Genomic DNA, 24,585 nt, shown 5'->3' on the forward strand with positions numbered 1-24,585 from the left:
GGTGCTCAGGGGACCATATGGGATGCTGGGATTAGAACCCGGGTCGGCCGCGTGCAAGGCAAACGCCCTATTCGCTGTGCTATCGCTCCAGCCCCAGCCATGCTCCATTTTCAACCTCTTGGGGTGCTCTAGAGCAAGTTGGCCAATGAGAGCCTGTGGGGTACATATAATTCCCTTTCTGATTTTGTAAATAAATTTGGAATATAGGCTCTTTGTGTGCTCAACAGCAGAGCTAAGTAGTTCCAACAGAAACCATAGGATTTGCAAAAGATGAAAACATCTATTCTCTCATCATTTATACAGAGTGTAAAACCACTGCCTTAGGTGACTTGGAAAAACATAACTATCTCTGCATCCTGGGTGTTTCTGCCCTCCCAGTAAACCTAGCCAAATGCATCTTTGAAACAAATAAGTTATTTAAGTAGAAATAAAATAACTACAAATAATTATAGCATTCAAAAGTATTAAACTGTGTAATCTATTTTAGAAATGTTAAGAATAGCCAGAATCTAAACCCAAAGCAAATTAACTCTCAATCCTGACCTCCTTAAGGGTGTGCTGAATTGTATGCACAACATTTTATAATTCAAAGACTGGAGCAACCCAATAATATTTTTTAGGTCATGGAAGTAACTAATTGAATAGAGAAAGGAATCAACATTTTGAGAGTAGGTCCCTGGGGAAGGTAACACCTGAAACAGATTGAGATTTTTGATTAACTTATTCCTTAGTGAGTAGAGGTTAAATATTCAAACAGATTAAAATACTAGGAGAATGAGAGAGAGTACACACCACCCGTTAACTGACATTTGGGAAGCATGTATGCATGCTTATCCACCCACTTACCCATGACGGCACTTGCACATTCACACTGATGCACACAGACATGCATGCACACAGGGACACACACAGACACAGACACACATGACACAGACACACATGACAGACACACATGGAAACAGACACACAGTCACAGTCACACATACACCAAGACACACAAACTCTGACACAGACAGACATATGCAGACATACAGACTCTCTCTCTCTTTCTCTCTCACACACACGCATATAAACACACAGAGACACATATGCACACACATATGCACACACATAGAGACACGCAGACACACGTATGCGTACACACACATACAAATGGGATAACCACTGTCCCTGTGTTTTCTACTTGGACACGGAAGTTTGGACTCCAATTCTCTTCTACAGCTGTCCTTTCCATTTCCCTACAGCAAAACCAATTTACTTTTTCTTTGGGATAGTCTCATAACTGAAAAAAAAAAAACGAGAAAATAACTGGAATGCCTAAAGGGGAAATGCAGTTGAAGACAAATGGTTAGATAAAGTTCATTTGATAAAAGGATGTGGCATAATCTCTCCTTCAAGCTGTGTCTTGGTTGGTCTGAAGGTCTCTCATGCTGCGATGTGGAGCCTTTGTGTGCTTTTCGGGCACAGAGTGAGTTAGAGTCTGGAAAGACACATCACCCATGACTCCAGACCGGACAGTGACACTCCCTTCCTCCTGCTTCCCTCTCTAATTTTAAACTAATTGCATGTAAAACCATCTCTTCAAACTGGCATTTAAACAATGCCTATTGGAGGCTGAATGAAAACCAGAGCACTGTAAAATAGCAGTCTTTCAAATAGACGGGGAATTAATTTCCTTCCCCTCAGGAGTATGTGCTAGAAGTGCAGCTTTTGGGAAATGCATGCTTCAGAAATCTTGTGGAGGTGAGCTCAGAATTTGGGTCTGTGATCACCTCACCTCAAACTAAAAGCCTATCATCTGAAACAAGACTCATCCATGAGAGAGAGAGAGAGAGAGAGAGAGAGAGAGAGAGAGAGAGAGAGAGAGTGAATACAGATTTTTAAATTAATTCCTTTCTAGCAGTGTTTCTCAACTGGGCACCACATGACCCCTGCTGTGGGCATCCAAGACAATCCATTGGGGCTACAGGTGAAATGGGGGATCACTTCATGAGATTAGGGAACCAATCAGTAGGATATTGGGGTACAGAAAGAAAGAAGGTTGAGAAACACTGGTTTAGAGTCTCAATTGTAGCCCAGAGTGGGAGACTCTGAATTGATTTGATACCGGGGTGGGTGTGCTCATAACTTTAATTGGTGGTGCTGGTGGTTGGGGGCCACCTTCCAGGTAATCACTTAAAGAAGGTGGATTTGGAGCGAGTACAGATGGTAGGGCACTTGCCTTGCACATGGCCAACCCAGGTTTGATTCCTCATATCCCATGTGGTTCCCCAAGCTCAGCAGGAATGATTCCTGAGCCCAGAGCCAGGAGTAGCCCCTGAGCATTTCAAGGCATAGCCCCAAGACAAACAGAAAGAGAAGGTAGATTCTATAGGTGAGCAAAGTAATTTTCTTCTGGAAAGGTGGTGGTAGGTAAGCCAAAGAATTGGGAATGTCTGCAAAGCAGGGCATTAGCACCTGGGACTCTGGCTGGAAGCTCCATGTCTGTGCACACAGCTCTGGGCAGCATCTGAAATCCAACGCTTCCTGTGTGACTGAGGCCAATGTCTGTCCTCCCAGTCTCAGCCACCTCACTTGAAAGTCAGGTGGTCACCTACTACCCTCTGAAAGGCTGCAGGAACTGACATTGGGGACTCCGTATCAGCCAGAGTCCTACATTGTTAACGATTTAATGCTAAGTAGGCATATTGTAAAGGATATCCAGGTTTATCTTTAACTAAGCTAACACAATCACTGGAGTAAATTCTGGAAAAGCAGAGAAATAAGTAACGGTGCAGGACCGTAAAAGGCAAAGTGGCAGGCTGTAGCCCAGAAAGGGGAAAGGAAGTCAAATTGGGTAATTCCAGTTAGCAGGTGAGGGCAGCAAGGAAGGGACAAGCCAATCAAGAAAAAACATGACCCTAGGGTCCTGGGAAGGAGCCAATCCAAGGCAGCAGGGTCCATATTCGAGTAAAGGGATAAAAGGGGATGGAAGCTTGCAGGGAGATGGGTGGGAGGGGAGTCACCCTCTGTTCAGGAGACCCTGGTTGACCAGTCACATGTGCTTGATGCGAATAAAGGATTTCTTTGACTCTATCTCGTTCCTCGGATCATAGACCCTAACATCCTCCACTGCAGAGTGTGAATCGGAGGTTTTAATCGGAGTTTTAATTGGAGTCCTGCATAGGGAAAAGCTAGCACAGCGCCTGCAGGGCTAGTAACGAGGGCTGGTAACCAGATGGGGATGCCTGGGCTCTCATGCTTTTTGTAGTTGCTCTGGAAGGAAGCGGCAAAACTTCTAGTTTGTCTGTGTATGTGAGTCTGTGTGTGTGTGAGTGTGTGTGTGTGTGTGTGTGTGTGTGTGTGTGGTGTTGGGTCCACACCTGGCCGTGTTCAGGGCTGGCTCTGTGCTTATGGATCACTCCTGGCAGTGCATGGTGGGTGGTTGGGGGGGACATTCGGTGCTGAGGATCGAACTAAGGCAGGTGCCTAAACACTGTTCCATCTCTGTGGCCCCAATTTCCTTTTATTCACTGATATTTTTCTGGTGAGCGTTCTGCTTAGCATTTGAGAACTCAGACCATTTTTTTGCGTGTTTTCATAGGAAATAAAAAGCCATTACTGAGTGGCTTTCTTCTAGCTGTGCAATTATAGACACTGATGCTTTATCTTTGTTTGTTTTGGGCCACATCTGGTGATGCTCAAGGGATCAAATGAGGGTGGTGCCCTGTGCCAGGGATCAAACAGAGATAACTGTACCCAGGCAAAGTGCCTTAATCACTGTATTGTCTGTTTAGTTGTGCACTGTTGGTTGTCTTCTTTTTCGAAAGTGCAGTCTATAATCATCTGTACCATAACCAGACGTTTCTTATCCATAAACGGATGTAGGCAGCTCTGCAGCGAGAAGCCAAAAATTTCAAGGGCAGCAATAAATGTGATGAGTGTTGATTCAGGCCAGGTTACTTCCTTGTGAGCTAGTTGTCTCTTAAAGCCTTATAAGGCGGCAGGATTGTTATCGCTATTACTGAGGCGGGGAGGTGGGTGCTCAAGAGGTAGTGTGACCTGTTGAGGTTACACAGCGAGAGCAGGGGGTCCCACCTCTCTCCACCTGGCTCGCAAGACTGCTGGGCATACCCCTGTGTTGCCATGCTGAGATACACTGGCCCGTCGGGTGCTGAGGGGAGGGGTTGCTGGGACTAACACCCAGAACCAGGTCCCAGGAGTCCAGCAACCCTCCAGACTTTGCCAGACCCTGCCAGAGCCCTGAGTGAGGGTGAGTCCTTTATTCACTGGGTTATCCAGACCGAGCCAGGAGTGACTCTTTTTTCCCTTTTGGGGGTAAGAGCAAATTTTCCTTGTTTATTACATTTTTAAGGAGCAGCTAGGGAGGAGAGGCAGGTGAGCAAGGGAACGTATGAGAAAAATGTCCAGTCAGCAGAATCTAAGCAACAGTCTACGGCCAGCTTGATAACTCAGTGGGCTGGACTCACGCTTTGATGCAGGAGACCTAGATTTGCTCTCTGGCACCAAGTGATCCTTTGAGCACTGTTGTAGTGAGCCTTGAGCCTTGGACCAGGGAGAAGTAAGTCCCTGGATGCCTCTAGGTCTGAACTCAGAATAAGACTAAACAACAAGCTGACTCTTTAACCTACATTGCTTGCCGCGTGGCTTCGAAGGCACACTCGGGTGCAGTTTCGGAGTGTTCCAAGGGCGCCGGACAGTCGAGTCCCCATATTCCCGGGTCAGAAAGCTGAGGCAAAGCAGTTGAGCGGCAGAGGTGGGACTAGAGATCAAGTGTCCAGGTCTGTGTCCACTTTGCACTGAGTGAGCCGCACAGCCAGGGTCCGCGGGATCCTCAGAACAAACGGGATAGCCTGGAGGAAGATCTCGCTCCTGTCAGAATGAGGAGAAACTAAGTGAAAAAAAAAAAAAAGCGAATCCCAAGACTACCTGTGGATTTGGACCCCAGAACTGAAGCTGAAGCTGCCAGTGTGAGGGGTTGGGGGGTGGGGTGGACAGAGGAGCATGAATTGGGGTTGTGGGGGAGGTGGGGGAGGATGTTGGTACCAGTGGAGGTGGGATGTGACAGCTTTCTTTTGAAGAGGTGTGAGAAAACACTCCTGATAGGGGAAATGAGGGGCACAGACCAAAAATGTCAGGCAGTGGGAGGGGGTGGCCCATGTGGTAGACCATGCGCCGAGGAGGTGCAAGGTCCTGATTCTGATTCTTGCCCCTATAAGCCCACTCTTCATTTGCCTCAGTGTTGCTGGTGGCCCCTGAGCACTGCCTGGTGTGGGCCCAGCTCCCCCTCGAACTGTTGGGGTGAGGATAGATAGAAAAGGCAGCTCCCAGAATTCGCACTAGGCTCCAGAAGCTTCCCTAATCTGGTGTCTCTAATGTTGGGGTGCTTCCTAAAGCAATTTTATGTCATCATTATTTTTTAGTGAAGTAAAATATTTTTATTTAGATATTGAATATGGAGAGTGGAAGGAGAGAAAAAAGAGGAGACTGAGAGAGAATTGGGGAGAGAGAGAAAGAGAGGGAATGAGAGAGAGAGGGAGGGGTGGGGTCGGAGTTGAGAGTACCCATCTCCATTGGTGTGTGGGTGAATCCCCAAGACAGAATGTATCCCCAAAGAGATTCCCAAACACTCCAAGACTTCCTCAGTTTTATTTGGGCAAAGGAAAAAGCTGCCAAGGTTGTATATAAATGTTGACAGTAAACAGTGCCATTATTTTTTAATGGTACTGCTTGGAATCAAGATTGAGACATTTAATCCCCATCTTTCTGTGCCCACACAATGAATTGTAGTGTCTGTAAGAATGTTTTACAACCTTTATTCATGCTCCTAATTTCACTTTCATTACACTGCGGCTTCTTGTGGGCTTCAGAAGACAAGTTAAATGTTTTGGAAACTTCCCCTTTCTTCCTCCTTGCCCCTGCAAGGAGTTTGGATAGAGTTTAATACTTCCATGACAAATGAGAGTGAATGTGTGCTTGACTTTTCTCCGGGCTCTTTTTGGTTTGTTCTGTTATTGTTTTGGTTTGGAGTCGTATCCAGTGGGGTGCTCGGTCCTTAACTCCTCGCTCTGTGCTCAGGAATCACTTCCGGCAGGACTTGGGGAACCCTATGTGGTGCTGGGGATTGAAACGGGGTCAGCTGCATGTGAAGCCAAGCACCTTTGTCCATATTATGGTGAAGTGCACTCACAGCTCTCATGCCGTGATTTGGCCTGTACCTGCTCTAATCTGATTCCAGTCTCCGATGTTGCTCCCGGATATTTCACTACTAGATTGCGCTGAAGTGATCTATTTGCTGCTACTGGTCCTCTTTCCTAGTCACATCATGTACAGTATTTAAACCATGTCTGATTGTACGTGTTGGCAGCGCCTTTAATTCTAATGCCAGTTAATTAATTTGCTCTGAAGAAGCCCTTAATTACCTCCTGCCGGGAATTTTGGAAGACTACGAAGAAAGGCAACATTTCATGCATGATACTGATCACTTTCTTTTGGTTCACCAAAGACAGAGTTCACTTCCTTTCAGAGCTTCCTGTCTCTGGCAGATAATCAGTGTTACAAAATGAGTTGATAAAATTCCAATCAAGAGAGAAGAAGTCACTGAAGGTTCGTGTCCAGCTGCTTGGGTGCACATGCAAATGATCTGGCAAGCATATTTTCAGGCTGGATTTCATTCCTCAGAGCCTCATTTCCTTCGTGGATATCCAGAAGGAACGTGTAAGCTGCCTCTCTTTTGGGGATGGTGTGTGGGGGGGAGGGGGTTCTAACTAATGACGGGGGATCCAGTCCTCAAGATATTCACCAACTGCATCAATAAGTTCAATGTTAAGGCTCAAGGCTGCAGAACTGTCCAGACCCTGTGCTGGGACCTCCAAGACCACCCCACCACTACTCTGGGTCACTAATTCCCCACCCAGAGGTGCTTAGGGGCCACCAGGGATATACCTGGTGATACTTGGGGAGGGCTATGTGATCTAGGGGATCAAATCAGGGTCCCTGTACTGTCATCCTGGCCCCCATGCTCAGTTTCATTCATCTGTCTTCCCCCTTTTCTTAGAAGCTGGCGCAGCCATTCTTTTCATCTTTCTTGAACCTTCTTACTCGTTGCCTTTACTCCTCAATCTCTGATTCCCACCTTTCACTGTCTCTTAAGCACACGAGCATCTTGCTTATGATAAAATAAAATGGAGCAACCAGCCTTTGGGTTGACTTATTTTCCCCTCCTTGCATCGTTTGATCTCCCTGCTTTCAATTATCACCAGACTTCTGAAAGTGACCTCTAGGTCACTTTCTCTTTTCATTCTACCCAAATCCAGCTTCTGTGCCTCTCTCCTGCTTGGTTCTACCCAAGGTCACCTTCTTACGGTTAAATCCCCATGCATTCCTCTGGGTTTTTCCCTTGGCTACTTCCCGTCTTTTATAAGATTTTTTAGCTTCTACATCATACAATCTCCTTGCTTCTCTCCTTTCCTCTCTGAGCATCCTTTGTCACTTTCTCTAACTTCCTTTACTCATGGCAGCTGTGGGGGCATCACGAGAAGCTGGACTCCTAGCTGTCTTCAACCAGCTATGGAACCTTGGGGTAATGACAAACTTTGCTGAGTTCCGGTTTTCTTATCTGTGCAGGGGGATAATCTGTTCACTTAGAAGATATTGCAAGAATTAAAAGGACAATGTGTCCAGCATGGTGGAATTTTTGTTTTGATTTTGCACCCTAACCATACTATACCACTCCATGTTTGGGGCCACTACTGGCAGTGCTCAGGGGACCAGGCCAGAACGGGACCTGAGCCTCCTGCATGCAGAGATATTTCTCCTGCGCAGTGACTGGAATTATATAAATCTATTCTCTCTGCATTTGTAACCAGTGGGCATTACTCAAGATTTATTGAAGCATTATCTTATGAAATAAAATGAAATAAATTAGGAGCTAGAGGGAGAGTACAGGGGCTAAGTACTTGTCTTGCATTTAACCAACCTGGGTTTGAGCCGTGGCACCACATATGGTTCCTTGAGAGCACCCACTGGTTGTGGCCCCCAAACAAAAAGCAATATATACACATATATGTATATATATATAAATATATACAAATATCACTGTCATCCCGTTGTTTTTCGATTTACTCAAGCAGGTGCCAGTAACATCTCCATTCGTCCCAGCCCTGAGATTTTAGCAGCCTCTCCTTACTTGTTTTTCCCAATGATTAGAGGCTCTTTCAGGGTCAGGGGAATGAGACTGTTATTGTTACTGTATTCGGTGTATCGAATACACCACAGGGAGCTTGCCAGGCTCTTCCGTGCAGGCGGGATACTCTTGGTAGCTTGCTGGACTCTCGGAGAGGCGTATATATATAATATATATTTTATATTTTATTATATATTATATACATTATATTTTATTATATATATTTTATATTTTATTATATATATTTTCCTCTGTGATGATGTGCCCAGGAATATGATCACTCATGCGTGAGGCTCAGCCAGAGCATGTGGAAAGTGGCCTGGAGCATGACGACGGTTGGGTAGTGGAAGTCAGCTGCTGGGGCTGGGTCCCTTGGGGCGGGGAGGGCTCTCACCCGCCCCCACCTGGGGTGCCCTGAGTGGAAATAGGCTGGCGTGAAGTCCGGTGGCATGATTATGGGGGCCTCATTTTATGCTCCCTTCTGGGAGAAGCAGCCGTGAGTTCTGGAGGGTGGCCGATGAGGAGATTATCCTAGGAGTCTGATGAATGTGGATTCCTTAAAAAAAAAAAAATCCATTGCTTCTAGATTCCCATATTGATATATGGGTTTTCTAATAGACTCATGTTCCTTTTTACCTCTGTAGTACCTGTTATAATATCTGATTCTGTTTAGCAGTGTGCCCTGTCTTCCTTGAGCCTAGCTGAGCCTTCTTCATTGCTGTTCATCTTTTTTTGACTGGCCAACTCTGTTTCTTTGATCCATGGTACTATTATTTTTGTTTGTTTGTTTGTTTGTTTCAGTTTCTATCTCATTAATTTCTGCTTCGATTTTATTTCCTTCTAACTTTGGTCTTTTATTGTTCTTTAGTTTCTTTAGGTGTAAGGTTAAATTGCTCGTTTGAGTTTTCTTTTGATTTTGGGGCCATACCTGGTGGTACTCAGGGCTTTCTTCCATATCCGTGCTGTGGGATCACGCCTGGCGGTGTTCAGTGTACTATATATGGTGCTGGGGATTACACTCAGGTTGGCTGCATGTGAGACACGCACCTTATGGATTGTACCATCGCTCTGGCCCTGGGATTTTTCTTGTTCCATGAGGAGGGCTACCAACAATTGCTACCAACTTCTTTCTTGGTGCCCCTTGTGCTGCTGCCTTAATCTGATATCTAGTGTCCCCATTTTCAATGGTTCCAGGTATTTTAAATGTCTGCTTTAATTTCCTTGTTGACCACTCGTGATTGAAAAGCATATCATTTAGTCTATAGATGTTTGTACTTTTGGGGGTTGATCTTTAATTTTATACTGCTGCGTAGGAAATAAAGAGGCTTGGGATGATTTCATTTTTCATCAATTTATTGACATTGTTTTGTGCTGTAGCATCTGAATTATCCTTCAAAATGATCTGTTTCTTCTTGAGGAATATGTAAATGAAGCTGTCTGTGATGAAATGTCCTGCTAGTGTCTAAATGTAGGTTTCAGTATGCTCATCTCTGGATGGGAACGGAGACAAAGAGGCAGGGAATTGAGATGAACAAGACATTTATCTCCCTGGGCTCTCTGTTGCTTGGAACAAATGCAACCCGATGTCCAAAGCTGAATGCAGCTTTATCACTGTTCATTGTCTTTTGCTTAACTCCTTGTCTTCTGCCATCTGTATTGCTTTTTCACTTGCAGGTGCTAAAAAGATACTTGTAGGATGGACAAGTAAAGAAATGAATTCACTCATGACCCGTTGATCTTCTGGCTATAACTTTATGCTTGCTTCACATGGAAGAAATCTATGCCCTTTCCAGAGACCCCACCAAATTGTCCCCCTGCAGTGAGTCTTCTGAAATGCCTGGGAACACTCTTCCAGGTTTTGTTGTTACCTGCTGTGCCTTTATCTTAGAGCTTATCACAGCCTGCCAGCATTCATTAGGTAGAGTAGCATACTCCCCTCCCCCCCCAGTCTGCCTTATTGTGGACTTCAGGGAAATTCTACCCCCTTTTCTAATGGGGATGTCCTTATCTTACATCTTCCTGTCCCTTTGTCCTTTCCTTCTTCCCTTCCTTCCCAGACCCAGCCACTTCAGTTCTCCTCTTTCTAAAGATGTGTGTTTCATTGTCTTGAGACTTGCAGTTGACATTCAATCATTTGTCATGTAGTAGAATCATCTGTAGCTGCTTTTCTCTAGTCATGACCCTACACAGCAGACTCTCGGGGTGCTGTGTTTTGGGCCATGACAATAGAAACTGTATTAGAACAATTTCATAGCTGCTGTCACAATACATGCTCAGCTTCTGAGGTACGAAAACAGAGCCTTGTGGTTTACCTGTGTTTTGTCTCTATGTGTTTCCTAGGACTTCACTTTGTGTGGAGTGTGGTGATCATCACACTGATTTTTAAGCCCTTTGTTCTCTAGTTATATCTATTTCATAAGGAAACTAAAATTCTTTTAAAATCCCTATCTACTCTTCAAGAAAATTCATATTTGTGGGGAATACCTATTCAAAAATAAACACAAATCTATGATGTGGGGAACATGTATTAAAAAATAAACACAAATCCATGATGTTTATTTTATCATGTAGGAACCAATTTATAATCAGCTATAGACACACCTTATCTTAGAACAATGAACAACCTAGTCTCATCTAACTATTGCAGCAATCACTGTATCACTATATCACTGTCATCCCATTGCTTAAGGATTTGCTCAAGTGGGCACCAGTAACGTCTCCATTGTGAGACTTGTTACTGTTTTTGGCATATGAATACAACACGGGTAGCTTGCCAGGCTCTGCCGTGTGGGAAGGATACTCTCGGTAGCTTGCTGGGCTCTCCGAGAGGGATGGAGGAATTGAACCTGGGTCGGCCGAGTGCAAGGCAAACGTCCTACCTGCTGTGCTAGGGCAGGGGGACCATCCCAAGGTACTCAGGGACCATGGAGAACTGAGGATTAAATACTGGGTTCCCATTTACAAACCATGTGTGCTAGACTTTGAGCCATCTCTAGATGGCCTTAAAAACTAGACATAATATATAAAATTTTTTTTCCAGCAAGTCCACAGCTGGTAACCCCTAATAGCATTTTCAAAGAGCAGTTTCAGGTTATGGGAAAAATAGAGCAGAAAGAGCAGACTTCCCATGGGTCTGCCCTCCCCCATTACCCACATGCCTGTTCTCAGTGCTGCATTTGCTAGTCAGTGCTCCTGCCTCGACATATTATCCTCTGGAGGTCGAAGCTTCCATTAGGGATCACTTTGTCTTGTACATTCTCTGGACTTAGAAATGTAATGACATGTGCCTGCCATGATGGGATCCTATAAGCATTTTCCTTGTCTTAAAAATCTTCTCTGTATCCTTCCTTCCTCACACTCTCCTGGTGGCCCTGCACGTAATTACTGTCTTCAGAGTCTTGCCTTTTGCAGGATGCCTTGTTGTTGGAATCCTAGCCTTCTCTGACTGACGTCATCCACTCAGTGATTAAACCTTTATGTCTTTTTCAGGTCTCTTCTTGGCTTGATATGTTATTTATTTTTGACACCGAATAATACACAAATTTTTGTGTATTTTTGTGCAGGGAAGGTAGGGAAGGATGTTTCAAATGGATAAGTCTAAATGCATTACTGTTGTTACATTTACCCAGTATAAGACATCTTGGTTGCTTCTAGGTTTTGCTGACGAGGAATAAAGCTACCATCAATACCCATGCACAGGCTTTGGTATCGATGTTATTTTCTACTCAGTGGAATACGTAGCAGAGAGCACCCCTGCTGGTTGTACACTAAAGTGATGGGAAATATGTTTAGCTTTGTAAGAAACTGCCAAACTGTCTTGCAAAGAGACAATATCACTTTGTATTACCATCCATAGTATGGATTTATTTTAGTTAGAGCTTCCAGGGACTTCTTCAAAATTCATAAAAGGAAAAATAAAATCCTTCCCGACAAAGGTATAGAACAGTCCATGTTGTGGCCTAGTTTCATTTTTTTTAACCCAAATATGAACATGTCACTGTCCTTTAAATGCTCGTTCTGCGTTCTCTTCTCATCTCAAATAATAAAACTCAAACTTGGTTGCAGGGAAGGTAGGGAAGGATGTTTCAAATGGATAAGACTAAATCATTGCATCTGAGGAATTGATATCCTTCATTTGATTTTTCTGCTCGTGGATCAGCTATCAAAGGAGTAGGGGTGCTCTGCCCCTCAGCGAGCTTAACCAGAACCCTGCCAGCACTTTCCCAGGTCTCTTAGCTATAGGGATGCTTGTCACCAGCTATACCGGGAGGTGGGTGTGGGGGGGACTAGTTTTTCAAGTGTCACTGGTTGCTGCAGCTGATGGTGAAGGAGTTTGCTTCTGGTTCTTTGGATGAATGATGGTAACTTCTTGTTGTTCCAGTAAGGTGAGAGCACTGTTGAGAAAATTGGATAACCCTCTGGCTGGTATTATCAGCCACTTCCTTTCTTGCAATGATGACTGTATGTATGTCAGCCGGGCACCGGGCTTCTAAGGAGCACTGACAGCTCATGGGTAACGTGGCTTTTAATGATGATTTTCAGCACTTGGGACCACAGAGCTCTTGCCCCTGCAAACTTCTATCGGAGGAGAAAACTCTCCAAGAAACCCCTTTCTGCAAGAGCGAATCAATAGTCTTTGCTCTGCCAGGCAATTCAAAGCAGAAAGTGTGTTTGCACTGTTTGTTATCCCCAAGGTGCCTCAATTAGTTGGATTGCCATTAAAAGTCAGGAGTTTTAGAGGTGGAATCATTGTGGAGTAAATTAATGCCCAATGGTATTTTATAGTCTCAAGGAACATTTTTAGATCTAGATTGGAAAAAAATGAGCTAATTAGGAATCAGTTGAGAGACTTTTCCCCATTTCTATTTAAAACAATCCCACAAATATACAGCGCACATCCCTATGTGTCAGGCATTTGTAATAAGCTGAGGGGAGAACTATGAGGAAGATACTCTTCTAGGCCTTGGGGAAAGGTCTATTAAGAGTTTCAGACACATGGCAAACCAGCCTTTCTGTAAACATTTGAGAGTCTCTAAGGAGAAGTGTGTCTGGGAATGCAGAAGCAGGGAAAACTCAAGACTAAGACTTCCCGGAAGAAATCAGAGTGTAAGAGCAGAAGACCATTGGACTGCTGTGGGTTCAGATGCACAGCTGGATGGGACGGACTCTTACTGAGTTGGGAAGTGTCCTGGTGTGTTTCGAAGAGAGGGGAGGTGCTTGAGCTGTCTCAGGGAATAAGAAGGAGTTTGGGAAGTGGCATAAGAAATTCGAAGCCCTGGAAAAAGATTATGCCAGGACTCTGAAATATTAAGCAGCTTGGTGAGTTCTGGAACTCTGAGTATATTATGACATGGATGAATGGAAAGATGCAAGCAGGCAGGGAGGGCCAAAGCACAGGTCCAATAGTGGCAGAATGGTAGGTAAAGTAAAGGAGAATCCGTTGTGATAGGTGAAGGAGAGCGTTTTCAGAAGGCACAGCAGTGCTCAGCCTGGGAGGGCCCGAGGGTGGTCTCCTTTCACTCCTTAGGTAGTTATGAAGGATGAATTAGATACAGTGAGACTCGAGGCAGAAAGAATGCTTCTGAGATTAGCTCATTAACCCAAGGGAGAGTTGGTAGGTCCTCTGGTGCAGTGGCAGAGGATGAGGCTGGAAAGAGGACAGACAGGCTGAGGGGTGATGTGGACAGTGTGAGTTCAAGTCAGGGTATTGCTGAGATTTCTGAGGACTGTGGAGCAGTGGTACTTAGCCACCAACCCATGATCTTTAGGGGTAGAAAGGCTGAAAGCAGTTGGTCTACCATCTTAGTTACAACCACTGTCCAGGGACCGCTATGCAGGACAAGTGCGAGTCTGGTTCATAGATATAAAAGGATTGAAGAACACTGCCCTGTAGCACACCCCAAAGTTTCCTCCAAGTCAGAATTCAATAAATGTCACATTACAGCAGTGGTGGCATTTGGTGCTGAAATATTGAATGCCTGTCCCAAATCATCATGAATAACTTTGTAAACCACAGTGTTTAAATAAAGTGGAGTAAAAAGAAGTCGTGCATAAATGGCTTATAGTACTTGTGGAAGTCTTTTTATAAAATATACTTACAACAAATAAGCAAACAAACAAAATGTCACTTTAATTTTGGTAACAAGGCAGATAGTGATGCGTTTCTTAAGTGAAAAATAAAAAGAGAAATCTAGAACTTCGCAGCTGCTACTGTGGCCACAAGACCTCATATCTCTTCATTCTCAGCAATGGAAAACAAATTATCAAATGCTTTCTTTCTAGCAGGTCCGACTCTGGGGGCGGGGGAAACTCCAAACAATAATAGTGAGTTTTTTCTGTTTGTATGTAATCAAAGTAAAGAGAAAGTAAAGTGAAATTTATCAGCTACACAGGCGGGGTGGGGGGGCAGGAGGGTGGGGGGTGGGGGGGAGGTTTACTGTGGTTCTTGGTGGTGGAATATGTGCACTGGTGAAGGGATGGGTGTTCGAGCATTATGTAACTGAGACTTAAGCCTGAAAGCTTTGTAACTTTCCACATGGTGATTCAATAAAAAATAAATAAATAAATAAATAAATAAGAAAGAAAAAGAAAAAAAGAAAAAAAGGTAAGCCATGGGAGAGTATTAGAGATTTGGGTTGAGGATGTCTATTCCCTTTTATGTGAGAAACAAAAACTACCTGCTTCTTCCCTTCTGCCAATGGCAAATTCCATAATGCCGTTTGGTAAACTGGAAGCTGCTGCTAATTGAAAAGAGTCTAATTGAAAACCATGCCCTTCTTGGTGACCATTGGAAAGTAACCTTCATACATAATGGAATATTGCCATGGTTATTTATTTATTAGGCCTCCTCTCGAGCTGGGCTAATCAGAAACAGGGATGCTATGGTCAGGCTCGGGAGGATTTCTGTATCTTGCCTTGCAGACAGTTCCCTGGGAGGAAAGAGAAATTGCCTTCATTCCGGGGCTCCTGATATTCTGAAACCATTTGTTCTAGTTGATGCTTCAGAGATCAAGGATCTTGCAAGTTTCTTTTCAGGATCAGCTTCAGCAAGAAGCTAACATAAAATGAGGGAAAGAAAAATGTGAAATAAGGATCCAGAAAACTTACTATTTATTATGTATGTGTAATTTAACATGTATGGTCAGTTCTTCAGCTATATAGGTGAGAACCAGTATGTCATTCTTGGTAATTCTTGTTTGATTTGGGGTTAGGGACTGGCCTTTGCCTATAGGTGCCCCAGAGTATCATTGTAATGTCTGTCAGTGTTACAAAGGGTTAAATATATAAACTTGAACATGGGGCTGGAGCAATAGCACAGTGGGTAGGGCATGCCTTGCACGTGGTCGACCCGGGTTCAATTCTCCCAGCATCCCATAGGGTCCCCTGAGCACCGCCAGGAGTAATTCCTCAGTGCAGAGCCAGGAGTAACCCCTGTGCATTGCCGGGTGTGACCCAAAAAGCAAAGAAAACAAAACAAAACAACTTGAACACACTTTTTTGGGTGCTTCCAAGATTTCATTTCCCTCGGTAGTCAGAGATCCTTAGGACTTTGTACAGATGTAGAGAACAGGAAGAGCTGGACAAACATGACATGCTGTGAATATTTAGGAAATGTTTACTGAGCATTTGGAATGTTCTTGACTTTGCAAAAAGCACAGAAGACTGACTTTATCTGAGAGGCTCAAACATAACTGCCAAGGACAAGTGATCAAATCAGTTGTTTATATGGAGGGATGAATGTAAAGCCAAGAGTGAAGATATACCTCAGCATTAGAATGCAGGAGATCCTGAGTTTGATCCCCTGCACCAAAATTAAACGAAAACCAGCAAAGAGAGCAGTGCCTTGGTGCTTCAAGAAAACTGCCCTAAGAGCCATGCCAGGATCTAAGGAAGAGCCAAGAAAACACATTTATAGATCCCGCAGTGGGGAGGAGCTCTACGGCTTCAAGAAAAAGGGAAGAAGAGTTGGGATATATGTGCATAGTGTAGCATTAGGAGAAATGGGTATCTTTTCTCAGTCTTGGGATGCTGATTAGGGATTCATAAATACATATCACTGCTGTGTTCTTAGCTAGGAGGATTGGGTACCAGACACCGAGGCTACCGAGTTAGGGGTCAGCAGAGCTAAGATCTGTGGTGGGGTCATTCTACCTTCCCCCATGCTGAGGTAGATCACCAAGTCCCCTAGCTGGGCTTAGTGCTGAGTCATTGGCGTTCTGGTTAGTGATCATGAGAGGGCAGGACTTTACCTATGTTGTGATGGTTTTGATGATTGCGTAGCAATAGTGATCACACAAAGGGAAAAAGCAGTAGCAATAGCAGTGTGACCTGCAAACACTCTTAAGGTGTCAAAGTGGCTAAAGTCTGGCCCCCCACAGTTCCTCCTTTGTGACTCTGAGGAGCCCTCAGAGGTCAGCCTGACAAGCTGCCCAAGAGGAGCACTTAGGGTGGGGTAGACCATGAAGGGCACAGAGCAGGACTTGGGGCTTCGACTTTGATTCCAGGACTTTCTTCTTTCCTGTTTAAAAAAATGTATTTTTTGTTTGAACCATCATGGGGGCCACTGACAACATTGTCGAATGATCCTTTTCTCAAGCCGCTGACTCCTGGTTGAGGGAAAATTACGGATATGTGGCTCATGAACTCACACTCCTTCTGATTCCTAAAGCCCTTTTACATTCTTCAGACTGCTTTTGGCTATGAAGAAGAGGCATAAAAGAGGAACTCATTTCTCCTGTATTTGTGTGCCAGCTGCTGGGAATATCAAAGGATCTAAGTTAAATAGGTTAAAAGGCACAACTTTACTTAGCACAGTATTATTTGTTTTGAAGTATAAGACTGTTAGAAGTGCAATGGAGATACAGAGGAAGATATGGTTACCTCACTTTGGGCAACTGGGGGAAGACCTCCTCAAGAAGAAGACATAAACTCGGATTGGCAGGATGGATAGTGTGATTCTGTAGGAATAGACACAGGAACTTATTCTAAGCAAAACATAAGATCAAATACTGTGGTGTTTGAGGAATAATGTGTAATGAGATAGATGCAGAGCATGGGACATAAAGATGGAAAAGCCAGGTAGACCCCGGGCAGAAAGCACAACCTCGAATATCAGATTCTGGAGGGGCTTTTTTGACTCATTGTTCCCAGGATGGTTTGTAAGGATTAAAATTTGCTTTATTCTAGAAAGCAAATGCTCATGACTACAGGAAGGTGGATTAGAACTGGGGAAACAGTTTGGAACTTTTGTAATAGGAGAAGGATACCCAAAATTGCTTATATTCCTTAATTATATATTGAGGAGCCATGTGGCAGTAATATTGACTAAACAGTCATTGAATTTGGAGAGAGTCCAATTGGATTTTAGTTGCACATGCTGGTTTTCCTTTTGTGTGTGGTGAGCTTGTGTGTAGAGGCCACACACACACACACACACACACACACACATGCCCCTTCATTGTAGACACCCCAGACTCAGTCCAATTCTTCCTGACTCTTCAAGCCAGCCATTGATTTATTTTCCTGACAATAACAATCGCAAAACGTTATCAGTCAGCTATCTGATGGATTCTTTCTGTCTAATGATCCCAAAGGATTCTTATGGCTAAGAAATGCTGAATGCAAGTAAACTTTTGAAAACCTGGATTGCATGATTTGTATATATGTGCTGCAGATTATTTACCTTCTTGTTTTTGTTTTGGGAACTGCTGTTACTCACTTGAAAGCTAGCGTGCTCTGTTCTTTGGGAACATTAGGTTCAACCAGTGACCTCTGCAAGAGAAGTGGCAGCAGCCTGTTCTCTGCAGCTGAAAGCCGACAGAGAATTTCGATAATAGATAAGGGAATAGCACCTATAATGTTTGTGTCAGATACCTGACTTTCGTGGCACACTCTTTCATTCTAGTCCAGTAATTGATAATACTCCTGAACAGAACATGTAATATAGGGCTGGGTTTGGGGACAAAAGGTCAACAAATGACCAAAAGGCACATGATAAGATGCTCTACCTTACTAATCTTCAAGGAATTGCAAATCAAAAGAACAATTAGATATCATTGCATCAAAAAGAACAAGAAGAGGGCTAGAGCAATAGTACAGCAGGCAGATCATTTGTCTTGCATGCAGCTGACTGGGATCAATCCCCAGCATCCCATATGGTCCCTCTAGAATTGCCAGGAGTAATTTCTGAGAGTCTCTTGCCCGCACGCCTGGCTGTCTTCCCTGGGGCCCCTCGGAGGGGATGGGCTCCAGCTTCCTTCCCCACCCCGAGCAGAGCTCCCAGCAGCCATCCCCACCCCGAGCAGAGCTCCCAGCAGCCAAAGACCACCAGAACCTAGCTACAGCCATGCTGGAGGCCCCTCTCCACACATTCGGACAGGCCTCATGCATGAAGGTACTGGCAGAGGAACCCAGGTGTGTGTAATCCCATCAATGGCCAACATCCAGAGAGAGACTTAAAAGCAAGCTCCCAGAAGTGCACGGCCTAGCGATATCTTTAGCCTACTTCTCCCTCTGGGAGAAACTGGCAGGCTTCTGAGAGTTTCCTGCCCACATGGGACAGCCTTGCAAGCTTCCCATGGTGTATTCATATGCAAAATCCAGTAATAAGCTGGATCTCATTCCCCTGACCCTGGAGAGCCCCCAGTGCAACATCCTTAGGAGGGCCCAGTTGAGATAGACTTCTAAGATCTCAGGGAAAGGACAAAATGAGATGTTACTGAGCCCGCCCGAGAAATCGGTGATTAATGGGATTTTGTGATCGTGAATTTCTGAGTGCAGATCCAGGAGTACCCCTTAAGCATCACTGAGTGTGACCCAAAAGAGAAAAAAGAGAGAAAGAAAGAAAGAGCAACCAGTGCTGGTGCAGATGTTAGAGGTAATGGCCACTGGTCCAACCTTTTTAGAAAACAATATGAACATTTCTCAAAAATCTTAAAAAACTTGAGCTTCCATATGACTGAGTAATCCTGCTCCCAGGAATATATGGGTTCCCAGAAATTATGCAGAAAATCCATCTGCACTCCTTTTTTCATTGCAGCACTATTTACAATTACAGACTTAGAAACAACTCAAATGCTCGAGAAAAGATGACTGGGTAAAGAGACTGTGATATATCTATACAAAGGAAAAAATGAAATTGAAAACAAAACCAAGAAAATAGGTCAACAGATAGAACTTGCTTGCTCTTTATAGTATCGAGCTTTTTTTGTGGTGTAAGAAGCTTATTGATTTCTGATGTGAAATGAGTTTTCTACTTTAACTTGGACTGGACTCACTTCTGCTTTGCCTACATCCCTGTAATTGTGTGAGAGGTCCCTCAACAATCTCATAAGTTTAGTTAAAAGTACTTTGAAGGCTGGGGGTGGCAAAGACAGTGCAACAATGGGCTGAAATGCGCTTTTTGCATGCTGGAGGGCCAGGTTTGATCCCCAGGACTGCAGAGTCCCCCGAGTATCACTTGGATCAACCCCCCACACAGTCAGGAGTATCTCTGGGCACCCCTGGGAGTGTAATCCCCAAACCAACAAATTTAGGGAAGCCTGCCCCATCTTCAAATCTTATATCTCACCTAGAAGCGAGGAATCATTTTGAGATGTTTTGGTGGCTTGAATACTGGTGTGTGGCCACCAAGTGCTTTTCACCCCTTGCTTCTGATTATCTTCTTAGTGACCTGCTGAAAACTGAGATATGAGACTACTTGAGTAAAGTCTTTCGCAGAGTGGGATTGATATACTTTCATTTCTTTATTTTTATTTTATTTTATTTGGCTTCGGGGCCACATCTGCCTGACCTGGTGATCAGGGTTTACTCCCGACTGTGCTCAGGAATCACTCCAGGTTGGGCTCAGGTGACTATATGAGGTACTGGGAATTAAACTGGGTGGGCTGTATGCAAGGCAAGTACCCTACCCACTGGACTATCACTCTAGCCTCAGGAAGATGGTAGCTTTGTCTTTAAACTATTGCTTGGCAAAATGTCACTTAAAATGTCTTGATTCTCATCCTTTTGTGAACAGATTCTGATTTCAAAAATGGAATGACACTGCCATTTATCATTTATGTTTTTGGCAATCTAGCAAATAGAGGTATTATTTTTTGCTTTTTTCCTTCAGGCTGGTAACAATGTAGAATCTAATTTCTGCATTGAAAGACTGAGCTTTCAGAAACCTTGTCTTCCAAACTTTATTTATGATTGGTTTTGGGGCCACACCCAGTGGTGCTCAGGACTTACTACTGGCTCCGCACTCAGGGATTATTCCTGGTGGATTTGGGGGACCACATGGTATCTTGGGGACCAAAAACAGGTTGGCTTTGTGCAAAGCATGCACCCTGCTGGCTATGCTATCACTTTGGCCCCTGTCTTTTAGACTTTATAAAGCTACATACAAGTTGCTCTGAAGTCAGTTTTCTAAACAAGCTATCTTTATTCTTTTGTAAGCAGATGACAGGTGTGTGCACATATATATAGTTGTTTTGTCTTTTAACAAGATGTTAAATCACGGTGTTATAGAATTTAGGTTGAATTATCTTGGTCTGTCAATGGTATCTAGCAAATATTTGTTGAGAACCTGTTATGCATGAAGTACTAGTATTACACCATGGAGTAAGGTACACTCCCTGAAATTGTCCCAAGTTTAATTGACTTGGATAAATATTTTATAACTTTACCAAAAAGTAATTGGTGTTCATTGTTATCTAAAATGGGAGGTGTTTGGGGCTGGAGTGATAGCACAGCGGGTAGGGCGTTTGCCTTGCACGCGGCCGACCCAGGTTCAAATCCCAGCATCCCAATGGTCCCCTGAGCACCGCCAGGGGTGATTCCTGAGTGCATGAGCCAGGAGTGACCCCTGTGCATTGCTGGGTGTGACCCAAAAAATAAAATAGAATGGGAGGTGTTTAAGGCCAGGAAAAATGGCCAGGAAGACTGGTCAGTGGTTCGTCATCAATGGTGTAGGAGATGGAGGGTAGTTAAGATAGAGGAGGATCCATTATGACAATATTACTTGGAAATGATCACGCTGGACAAGGACTGAGTGTTGAAAGCTGGTAAAGGGATATACATGATAACCTTCCAGCATCTGTATCACAAACCATAATACTAAAATGAGAGAAAAAAAAGAGAGACAGGGAGAAAGACAGACATAGAGAGAAAATAAAACAGAGAAAGAGAGGGAGAGAGCGAGGGAGGTAGAGAAAGAGAGAGAGAGAGAGAAAGAGAGAGAAAGAAGAGAGGTGCCTGCCAAAGAGACAGGCTGAGCTGGAGTGGGGGGTGACTTGAAGGGTGGGAGGGAAGTTAGGGAAACTGGTATTGGAAAATTACACTGGTGAAGGGATGGGTGTTGGAACATGGTGTGACTGAAACACAATTATGAACAATTTTGCAATGCTTTCTTTCACTGTGATTCAATTAAAAAAAGTAAAAAGTAAAAAAGTAAAAAAAGTAAAATAAGAGGTTTTTATCTATAAAAGGAGGGAGGAGTAGAATTGTGGCTAAATTTTTAAAAAAAATTAAAATTTTAATTTTGTTTCATTTATTTTTCTTTCTTCCTTTGTTGTTTTTGGACCATGCCCAGCAGTGCTAAAGGCTTACTCCTGGCTCTGTGGGTCACTCCCGGCAATGCTTAGGGGACCATATGCAGTACAGGGTATTGAACCTGTGTTGGCTATATGCAAAGCAAATGCCTTAACCTTTGTTCTAGCTTTCTGGCTCCCCAAATTCATTGCATTTTCAATAAGTGATTGTGATCCCAGTTTTCATTGACCAATTGCTTTATAGATGACCAATTATCTAATCGACTAAGTAATTTGTATTTATGAAGTTTTATCATTTTCATGCTTCATTATCACTGTATATACTGAAGGTATTGAACCCATTCTATAAACAGTATTAATCTCAATTTAGTCTGGAAGCTTTAAATCCCATTCCCTTGTTAAATATATTCTTTGTTTTGCTACCCATATTTTTTCAGTGTCGGAACTGTTCATGCTGATAAAGGCAAACATTCCATTAAACATGTTTGAATTAGATTTTAAAAATAATATATGCATTTCTTGCCCTCAACGGAAAGCACCTAGTAGGCTCATTTGGAACACAGAGTCCCAAATCTATTCTCCTGACTTGGTTTTACCTGGGGAACATTTCCGTAGTAGGGCATATTCTGTCTTGGCAGGAATCCACGTGGGCAATTTGAAAAGAGGATTTAAATGGGTCCATGGTGTTGTGAACTTCTTGAAGGCAAGACCAGCCGTAGGGAAGAACAGAACATGACCAAGCTGGCCACTCACCTCTCCCGGTGACTGTATGCAGAACTCACCTGGAGAATTGTCTTTTTTCTTCATTTCAGGGATTTCATTTTTTTTTTAATGCTCCTCGTTGATGTAGCACTTTGTAGCACCTCCTTTTGTGACTCATCCGGGCAGCTAGTTCTTGTTCTATCTGGAGCCCAGAGCTCCTTTTAAAGCAGTGCTCTTCAGCACCGCTATCCCAATAAAATGTTCAACTGGAACTTCAACATTTAGGGAAAAACAGAACTAAAAGAAATTCTTCATACCGTGAGCTGAAAGAAATGCTTCCTACCATGTACACCATGAACCAAGGACATTCGCGTCTTCCTATTTCCTCATGATGAGCACAAGACAGTAATGGAGAGGCATAAAAGGCAAGGGTTGTAGACGCAGCTGGAAGGACTGGAGTGCATTCTTTGCAGGCGAGAGACCCAGTTTTCTTTCCTGGCACTGTGTGGTTCTCTGAGTACCACCAGGTGAACCCCACCCTATCCCCTTCTCTCCCAGCAAAAGAGGAAAAAAAGAAAAGTGGGCAAAGTGGCCGGAGAGATAGCTCAAAGGCCCGAGGCCATACTTTTCAGGCAGGAGGCCCAGAGTGGGATCCTGGCACTGCATGGTTCCCTGGGCAGTGCAAGGACTCACCACAGAGCACCAAGCCAAGAGTAGCGTGGCCTGCTGTGGCCCCAAACCTGTCAATCAATCTATCAATCAATTGAAAGGTGAGCTAAAATAGATTCTGCAGTTTTACTTTGTGATCCAGTTCTACTGGTATTTAACTTTAGAGTTTAGTCCCCACCTAATTATTGCAATCCAAGCTGAACACATGAACGCGTGCGCGTGCGCACACACACACACACACACACACACACACACACACACACCACCACAACCACCACCACCACATAATAGTTCAGTAATAAAATAGCCTAGGGAGAAAGGCAAGTTAGAAGAGTATAGAATTTCCCACTTGCTCTGCGTTCACCTAGGGTCTGCTCCTCTGCTCTTGAGTTCACCAGCCTAGAGTTTCTCAAACTTCTGTGTGCCCCTGACTCATTGCGCAGGACCCTAAACCACACAGACCCTGTCTTCTGGGAGATTTAAGAGCCCCCCAAAGGGAAGGCTGTCTTCAGACATTCCTCTTCACCCAGCATCTCTAAATAATTCCCTGAGAAAAGGGAGAAAAGCCAAATGCCTGATGCCACCGTCGACCCTTTTCTCTCTCTATTTCTCTCATCAACTGGGGAGCCGGGTCCCGGGAAGCATCCCAGGCCCCCATCCCTGGGTCATCAAGAAGCCTGTTGTCTTCCTGGTGACCCGGCAGCCTCCTGGGACCAGGTTTCCCCTGAAGACGCAGAGGAAACTTCCCGGTGTCTGCTGCCACAGGGGCTTCGAATCTTTGAATCCTCTCTGTGTCTACTTGTTTTGCAAAAGAACGGGGAGGTGGGGGGTGGGTGGAGGGGAGGGCTGCTAGTGCTTTCAAACTTCTGGCGGCGGCAGGGGGCTGTCCTGCCTCTCTCCGAAGCGGCTGTCATCTGCTCTTCTCCCTTGTCACATTGACACGGCCCCCTGGCTGGGCTGATTGGTCGCCGGCAATCAGTGCTATGGAATACAGAGCTCCTGGCTGCCAATTTCTTCCACTCCGGAGAAGCTCCCTTCTGCCCCTCTTCTCACCTCCCCGGCCCCTCTCTGCCCCAGCGTCGGGGGAGGACGGGTCCTGGGCGTGATGCTCTGAGCCGAGCCGTGGGGAAATCCACCAGGCTGCGTTTCCCTCCCTCCGGCTGGCTGGCTGGCTGGCTGGCCGGCTCTGGGGAGAGTCCTGTTCCAGACTTCTCAGGGTTTTTACAGCACAAACAACTGCATGCGGGCCCGGAGGGGAGGCTGAAACGGACTTGTGTGTGGGGTTTGATCGCCTTTCATCACTTGGCTGGCCGCAGCCCGGGAGCCCAGTGCCCGAAGGTTCGCAGCGGATTCCTTTCTGCCTAAGACGCGGAGGAAGGATCCCTTCTCCTTCCTTTGACTCTTTCTATTTTTATGGTAAGTGCTTGCCTGGGAGGAGAAACCCTTGCTGCAGTGAGCTGAGGGGAAGGCTGCTCGCTCCCTTCCCCAGCTGGGCTT

General features: G+C 44.6%; 1 protein-coding gene across 3 annotated transcripts in view; it reads left to right on the top strand.

Annotated features, from left to right (window-relative positions):
* The window catches only part of ANO4 (anoctamin 4), a 439,919-nt gene that overhangs the window by 62,773 nt on the left and 352,561 nt on the right, over positions 1-24,585 (top strand). Inside the window, exon 1 of one of the 3 annotated variants that reach the window (XM_055118278.1) lies at positions 24,028-24,504. The exons of the other annotated variants lie outside the window; for them this stretch is intronic. The gene's annotated coding sequence lies outside the window, so the exon portion shown is untranslated. Of the gene's footprint in view, positions 1-24,027; positions 24,505-24,585 lie in introns of those variants that run through there. 3 annotated transcript variants of the gene reach the window in all.

The sequence above is a fragment of the Sorex araneus genome, chromosome 10 (assembly GCF_027595985.1).
Source record: "Sorex araneus isolate mSorAra2 chromosome 10, mSorAra2.pri, whole genome shotgun sequence".
Lineage (NCBI taxonomy): Eukaryota > Metazoa > Chordata > Mammalia > Eulipotyphla > Soricidae > Sorex > Sorex araneus.